The sequence below is a fragment of the Mobula hypostoma genome, unplaced genomic scaffold (assembly GCF_963921235.1).
Source record: "Mobula hypostoma unplaced genomic scaffold, sMobHyp1.1 scaffold_193, whole genome shotgun sequence".
Classification (NCBI taxonomy): Eukaryota; Metazoa; Chordata; class Chondrichthyes; order Myliobatiformes; family Myliobatidae; genus Mobula; species Mobula hypostoma.
The window spans coordinates 99,738-108,388 of record NW_026948179.1 but is presented as its reverse complement, the minus strand read 5'-3'; the positions used below and the strand labels follow the sequence as shown (position 1 = coordinate 108,388).

Sequence of the window (8,651 nt, the reverse complement as noted above, 5' to 3'; positions counted from 1 at the left end):
CGTGTCGTCCCCATCCTCTCGCGGCCGTGGTTGATCCACTCCACAGGCCTTGTTTCATCCTCGTCAATAGGCCATATAATCTATTGCGTGTAAACATCAAATTTTAAACTTTCCTTCCTGAGGCGCAACAATCAGGCTTCCAGAGAAATGGGTGGTAACCGATAAATATAGTGAACAGAAACTCGGTCTATCTCAGTTCCTTCCGTATCCGCCTGACACAGAATGCAAGAAACTGTGATACTTCACAAAGGAATAGGATTAGTGAACACATGCGAAACACGGAAATCCCGATGAATCGCCAGTCCTGAAACCGAGTTTCGATCTGAAACGCCGACGTTCCTTTTTCCCTCTACGGATGCTGCTCTATCCGAGTCCTCGACGTGATTGTGTGCTGCTGTGGAAAACTTGGCCGTGGCCGGGATATCCAGTCTGCTCATAGAGTTGTCAGCGCATAGAAGGTAGGGCAAGTGACCATAATTCAGTCGCGATCAGTGATTAGTCACTTCCCAAAACCTGACCCTTTCTCTTTTTAGACTCGTTTCTCCATTCATAATCAGGACAATTTCACTTTATCGTCTTGGTAATAGCGGGTTTAGTTTATTGTAGAGTTCTACTGCCGACAGGAGACCCGTGAAATGTCGCACGAGAGGCAGCGTCTCAAGCATTGACATTTATCCAGTCCGGAGGGGGTGTGCGGTCAGTTAGATAACTGTGTGTGTGTGTGTGTGTGTGTGTGTGTGTGTGTGTGTGTGTGTGTGTGTGTGTGTGTGTGTGTGTGTGTGTTGTGTGGTGGGGGGGGTGTTGTTAGTAATCTGCGTTGCTGCATGTATAAAAGGTGCTAGTGGGAGAGTGGGTCTGGGTTGCTGAACGACGGGGTTTACAGGGATCTGATGGGGTCTGAGGGAGCGGCTTATGTGGAGTTATGGGGCCAGAGAATCGATAGGCCCTGTTTCGCTGGAGGTGCTGGTGTGGTGTTGGTGGAGAGGTATGGGAACGGTTTCAGGTCTGGCGGGTGAGATCCGGGCTGAGTGTGTGGGCGAATGTGGTGTACGAGAGTGGTGTGTGGTCAATGTCAGAGGCCCAGGAACTGTGGAGTCTGTTGGGGTGGTATGGGCACAGTGTGAACTGATGTGGAAGAGGGTACTCAGAGAGAATATGCGAGGTGTGTCGTTATTGGGAAAGTGGAGAGCTGGGGGTCAGTGAGAAATAATCGACAGGTTGTGTGGCCATTACTCTGTATAAACTGCAGTGATGGTGTGTGATTACTGAGGACGTGGAAATATGTGACGTCATTGGGGGGGTTCGAGGATGTGGTGTGGCGCTAGTTGTAATGTGGGAAAAGTGTGGCGTCAGCAGGAACTAGTGGGGTGTTAGAAGGTGGAGGAATTATGTTGTCAGAGATAACATATGGGAAGTTGTGTGACCACTCGAGGTTGGTGTAGAATTGTGGGGTCATTGGGAATTGTGGTTATGAGTGGGCATTAATAGGGAAGTGTTGGGACTGTGTTCCGCTGGGGAGGAGTGGTTACAATGGAGCTGTTCCAATTGTTTTGGGCCAGAGGAAGCTGGCAGGGAGGTGGCGGCCGTGGAGGCTGGTGGGAGGTGGAGGCTGGTCGAAAGTGGAGGTCGTGGAGGCAAGGTGGGTAAGTGAATCCGTGGAGGCCGGTGGGGAGGTGGATTTAGTGGGAACCGGTAGGCGCACGTTGGGGTCAGTGGGAAATGTATCCTGATGTGTGTGTTTAGCAGACGAACTGCTGAGAGAGCTGGTCAATGGAGGGACTGCGCAATCAGGGTTAATGGGGGGCCGTGGCTGCAGGGGTGCATGCTGCTGGATCTGATGAGAACACTGGGGAAAGCTGATAGAAATGATCAGCTTCATTATCATACGTTGATCGGGAAGAAGTGGATTTAGGAGCAGGGTTCAGTGATGTAGTGTGTGATCTTTGGGTATGTGTAAAACGTGTGGGATATCCCTGATTTCAATGCGAAGGCGCTGTCATGATGGAATGAGCTCACTAGGATTTGTGTGGGAGATTTCGGCACAGCAGGATGGGCTGTTGGGAAGACGCGAGGTAATGAGAAAGGGTGGGTTCAATTATAGAGCATGGTGAGGGGGTATAGTCAGCGGTGGAGATTTGTGAAGAGACCCTTTTCAATGGGTACAGCTAGTGCTAAATCGGTAGGTAAATTGATGAGGCTAATGGAGGAGCTAATCTGTCTCTGGAGGCCTATATGATGCCGAAGGCGCGGTCAGTCAGTATGGCCACTTGGAACCATGCGAAGTCAGTTGGACAGTGTGGTGCACGAGGTCTGTTTTATTATGAGGAGTCAAAATATAACAGGGAGCTATCATCAGCGCTGAATTTAACATAGAACATAGAATAGTTCAGCACAGTACAGGCCCTTCGGCCCACAATATTGTGTCGACCCTCAAACCCTGCCTCCCATATAAGCCCCCACATTAGATTCCTCCATATACCTGTCTAGTAGTCTCTTAAACTTCACTAGTGTATCTGCCTCCACCACTGACTCAGGCAGTGCATTCCACGCACCAACCACGCTCTGAGTGAAAAACCTTCCTCTAATATCCCCCTTGAACTTCCCACCCCTTACCTTAAAGCTATGTCCTCTGGTATTGAGCAGTAGTGCCCTGGGGAAGAGGCGCTGGTTATCCACTCCATCTATTCCTCTTATTATCTTGTACACCTCTATCATGTCTCCTCTCATTCTCCTTCTCTACAAAGAGTAAAGCCCTAGCTCCCCTAATCTCTGATCATAATGCATACTTTCTAAACCAGGCAGCATCCTGGTAAATCTCCTCTGTACCCTTTCCAATGCTTCCACATCCTTCCTATAGTGAGGTCACCAGAACTGGACACAGTACTCCAAGTGTGGCCTGACCAGAGTTTTATAGAGCTGCATCATTAGATCACGGCTCTTAAACTCTATCCCTCGACTTATGAAAGCTAACACCCTATAAGCTTTCTTAACTACCCTATCCACCTGTGAGGCAACTTTCAGGGATCTGTGGACATGTACCCCCAGATCCCTCTGCTCCTCCACACTACCAAGTATCCTGCCATTTACTTTGTACTCTGTCTTGGAGTTTGTCCTTCCAAAGTGTACCACCTCACACTTCTCCGGGTTGAACTCCATCTGCCACTTCTCAGCCCACTTCTGCATCCTATCAATGTCTCTCTGCAATCTTTGGCAATCCTCTACACTATCTACAACACAACCAACCTTTGTGTCGTCTGCAAACTTGCCAACCCACCCTTCTACCCCCACATCCAGGTCGTTAATACAAATCATGAAAAGTAGAGGTCCCAGAACAGATCCTTGTGGGAGACCACTAGTCACAATGGGGACACTACTAGTCACAATTTCATCTGTCATATTCTCCGTTAGTCCGATAACCTTCCTAAATATCACAGTTATGTTCCTCCAAACTTTTCCCGCTCCATCTACTTTGTCTCTGCCCCTCAAATTTTCATAAAACCCTGGCAAATTCCTTCACAGTTTTTCATCTTCCAGGGATAATCTAACCCTCGGTCCAATCTTTCCATATCACCGAAATGTAATGTTCTTGGCATTCAATCACAAACAAGCGAAAATGTGCAGATGCTGGAAATCTGAGCAACACACACAAAATGCTGACGGAACTCAGCAGGACAGGCAGCATCTCTGGAAAAAAAGTACAGTCGACGTTTCGGCAGGACCTAAACCTCGGCTGTACTCTTTTCCGTAGAATCTCTGAGCATTCAATTTTGATGTTTCTCCTTTCATTGGCAAGAAAAAAATATTAGCATTAATATTAAAGCTTAACATTGATTTAGTTTGCAAAAATGAAGTTAAAAGGGACACGTAGCTGTACTAAAGACAATGACCAATACGGAAAACAATCACCTTTATATCAATAAGTGACAGATGACTACCGCCTTCCGGAATAGTTAGATTGCCGCTTGTTCTATTCGTTCAATGAGCTGACAGGTCTCTCTCATTTCTTTTCATATCAGTCCTCAGACCGGCCAAGACTGCAATTGTACCAGAAGTGGATCAGCTGCACGAACTTCCTTCTGAAACTTTCATATCGTCCTATTCAGGAAATAAGGTGGAAATGCTTTTTTACGTCATTTATTTAGCACACATGAACAACCAAACAAAGGTTCTGGAAATATGAATCCAATGAAACAATATCTCCCGCCCACTTGGTCTGGAAAGTTAGTTCCACGACGACAGGGGATAGGGCAGGAACTGGGTACTGATAGTGGATGATCAGCCATGATCACAGTGAATGGCGGTGCTGGCTCGAGGGGCCGAATGGCCTACTCCTGCACCTATTGTCTATTGTCTATTGACAGGTACATTTCATTTTGGACTTTGGGAAATCTCAGCTGTGCAAACCTATAGGCCGGTCTGCTCCGGTCCAACAACAACATAACGGCTTTCACTGCCAACTGATGTTTACAAGTGAACCGTTCACTTCATTTATCATTGGGATTTGATATCGTTGCCGCCCGTGTCGGCGATCCGCACCAAGTAAAAGGAGGAAACGGATTGAGAGGTTGAACAATGGCGATTGTAGAACAAGGCACCGGAAACATGACTGCAGGAGAGCGACCGACTCCGGAAAATCTGGATTTAATTCGTTTCATCTGTCTTCAGTGCCGCAGGAGTTCCATTGGTAATAATGACTGTTATACATTCTCCAGGTTTGCTCAACTTCTGTCCGTTTTAATCTGCGAAAACTGTATAATGGAATTGGTTTACATGTATTGGCAGCACACTAACACTCCCTAATTCCAAATACTACCCCTGCGGATAAAACTATTGAGTGGGTCTCCATTACCACTGACAGATCTTTTGCTCAAGTTGTTGTATTTTTAATGGGGATTCTTCGCTGACTGACATTTAGCGCTATCGGATCATTTTGCAGCTCTATAGGACCTGACAAAGGGTCTCGGCCTGAAACGTCGACTGCACCTCTTCCTAGAGATGCTGCCTGGCCTGCTGCGTTCACCAGCAACTTTTATGCGTGTTGCTTGAATTTCCAGCATCTGCAGAATTCCTGTTGTTTGCCATGTGAATGTGTCGGGTAAGCGTTAGGATGTTCGGATCTGCGGCTGCGCACAACCGGGCGTGCCCTTCAGCGCGTCATAATGTGGTAGCTATCGCGTTATTGCATTTGCCCAAAACACGGAAAATCGTCATTCTGAACCAGATGGCAAATTCTTATAATATCTGTTTACGAAATCGAGCAATATGATAACAAAGCTATTGAAATTTTATTTAATACAACATAAATTTATCTCATTTTACAACTCAAATCATTCACAGTTTCTCCGAGTTACAGAGCACGGATTCCATACTTATGCCACAGCAAGTCAATAGCGTTTAAGGTGCCTGCATTAGTTATTTCCATGTTTCCCGTGCTTGGCACAAATTTCTCTAAACTTTTCTTATCCACGTCCATGAATTCTGGTAAGCACGGCGAGCAAAGTTAATTGACATAGAATCTGAACACAAATGTTTTGACGATAAGCAGAGTCTGTAAGTGCTCTGAAGAAATTCAGAACTTAGAAACAAGAGAGAGAAGAGCAGACGAGGTGGCCGAGAGGTTAAGGCGATGGACTGCTAATCCGTTGTGCTCTGCACGCGTGGGCTCGAATCCCATCCTCGTCGCGACATGTTTATCTGGGAGACTCTTTGTTGAATCTGTCACTTTAAAACATCCAAGCTTCAACTTCTGTCACAGGGACGCCAGACGGTTTGTTATATAAGTCATGAAAAACAATATTCATCATTAGTTTACCGCCAAATTTGGCCTCAATGCCACAAGATATACTGTAGGAGCAGGATTAGGCTATTCATCTCATCGATGTTTCTCCGCTATTGCATCACGGCTGAGGCCTCACCATGAGTATTGTGAACAGTTTTTGGTCCCCCATCTCAGAAAATATGTACTAGCTTTGGAGAGAATCAAGAGGAAATTCACGAGGATGATTCCAGGAATGAAAGGGTTATCATACGAGAAACATTTGATGGCTCCAGGACTGTACTCGCTAGAATTTAGAAGGATGGGAGGGAGATCTAATTGAAACTATTCGAATGTTGAAAGGCCTAGACAGAGTAGATGTGGAAAAGATGATTCCCATGGTGGGGGAGTCTAGGACAAGAGGGCACAGCGTCAGGATAGAGGAGCGCCCTTTCAAAACAGAGATGCGTAGAGATTTCTTCAGCCAAAGGGTGGTGAATTTGTGGAATTTATTGCCACATCCAGCTGTGGAGGCCAGGTCGATGGGTGTACTTAAGGCAGAGGTTGGTAGGTTTCTGACTGGACATGGCATCAAAGGATACGGGGAGAAGGATGGGGACTGGAGTTCATGAGGAGAGGAAAAAAAAGGATCAGCCATGATTGAATGGCGGAGCAGAGTCGATGGGCCAGATGGCCTAATTCTGCTTCTATGTCTTATAGTCCTGTGGTCATACATATTATCAGTCTCAACCCGTTTCCCTTGCCTTCTCCTCGTCACATTTGACAACCTTATTACCTGTCCACCTCCTCAACTGCGGCTTTAAGTATGCCCAATTACTTGTCATTCACGGCTACCCGTGGCAATAAATTCCACAAACCCATAACTTTAAGCTACAGAATCTGCTTCTCTAAAGGGACGTCCTTATTTGAGGTTGTGCCTTCTGGCCCTCGACTCTAGCACTACATCAAAAGCCTCTCCAGGTCCATTCTAACTCGACCTGTCAATATTCGATAGATTTCAATGAGATCCCCGACTCATTCTTCCAAATTCCAGCGACCAAAGCCCACGGTCCTAAAATATTCCTCGTACATAACTCTTTTATTCCGGGCATCATTATCGTGACCGCCCTCTGGACTCTGTCCAATGCCGGCACATCCGTTTTAGATAAGGACCCGAACCGTTCACCATATTCCAACTGCGGCCCCACCGAAACCTTATAAAGGCTCAGCATTACATATCCGTTTTTATTTTCTAGTTCTCTCGAAATAAATGCTGACACTGCATTTACCTTTCTTATATCTGTCTCAAACTGGCGATTAACCTCTAGAGAATCCCGCACTAGGCCTCTGAACTCCTGTTACACCTCTTCTTCTCTGATTTGTCCCCATCAGAAAATAGTCATAATCAGAAAAAAGGGATACGAGAGGATCATGGGACAGGAGGTCCGGGAAGAAAGACGGGGGTGGGGGGTTGTATCCCTTTTGCCTATCACCTGTCCAGCTCTTGGCTCCATCCCTCCCCCTCCTGTCTTCTCCCATCATTTTGGATCTCCCCCTCCCCCTCTAACTTTCAATCCCTTACTCTCTCTTCCTTCAGTTAGTCCTGACGAAGGGTCTCGGCCTCAAACATCGACTGCACCTCTTCCTAGAGATGCTGCCTGGCCTGCTGCGTTCACCAGCAACTTTTATGTGTGTTGCTTGAATTTCCAGCATCTGCAGAATTCCTGTTGTTTGCGTTTTTAAAATCTACGTTTGGATTGTCTGCAAATTTGGACGCAAAAGCACCAGTTTCATCAACCGGATTCATTGACATATGATGCCCTAATTCCGACTAGTCACTGGCAGCCGACCAGAAAAAAAATTCCCCTTTATTCTCACTGTCTGCCTCCACCCAGTCAGCCATTCGTCTATCTATGGCGGTATCTTTACTGTATTATGAGGAACGTTTATCTTTTTTAGCAGACTGATGTGCATCACTTTGTCAATGACCTTCTGAAAATCCAAGTAAACAACATTCAGTGACTCCCCTTTGTTTATTCTGCTCCAATTTATCTCTCAATATGTTTCGTTCCGCACTCCACAGACCCTCGATGGACAAGGGAGGGAACTGCAGCAGGCAGGCACAGGAGAGGGCGCGCTGAGGTCATAGTTCAGCTTCGGAAAGTGACTGAGAGTCAAACGCCCTGCTCTGAATTCAATAAAACAGCAGCCAGACCTGAGAAATAAGTGACCCAGGGAATTTAATGTCCCTAGTCTTTCCATCACTTACTGAAGAGATGTATCTATCAGTTAAATATGATGGATGCAAATTCATCCGCGGGAAATGGCCGTGATGTCATATGATTGGTGCTGTGATTTGGTTACCTACTGTTTCCAGTAAGAACGGTCATCTGAAGGGGAAGGGCGCGCCTATGTTGCTGTCGCCTTTGACCGGTAGTTATCTCTGGGAAGTGTAATCTCGGCACAGGTGCTACTTTGCCGATTACTGTAATGGTACAACTGGGTGCAACTGTTGAAGACAGTTTTATTATCGGGCTGACTCTGAGACCAGTGCGGCTCCAGGCAACTGGGCCAAAGTTAAAACCAGGAGAGGGAAAATGTCTCGTGTTCAAAAGGGGAAAAAATGAAAAATGTATAATAGTTCATGATATTTCACAGCGTCCTTCCTTCTGCTGCCTCTGTGTAATACCTCCACAGCGGACTTCGCCCTGAGCTGTGACTGGAGTTTATAGAGTGACAACAAACTGGTCCCAAGCTGAAGAATAATTCGAAGCGCCGACACCAACCGAATCGAACCAACTGCAGGTTGCGATTCCTCTCTGTAGTAGACCAATTTTTCTAGAGAAAACGTGGCCACTGCTATGGTGCTCTGAATTAATAATTTTTGACTCGGAAC

At 46.4% G+C, this 8,651-nt stretch overlaps 1 non-coding gene across 1 annotated transcript; it reads left to right on the top strand.

Moving 5' to 3' along the window:
• The first annotated feature begins 5,600 nt into the window (after positions 1-5,600).
• trnas-gcu (transfer RNA serine (anticodon GCU)) lies at positions 5,601-5,682 on the top strand. Its single transcript has one exon. It is a non-coding gene; the product is annotated as a tRNA-Ser (tRNA).
• Positions 5,683-8,651: the final 2,969 nt, after the last annotated feature.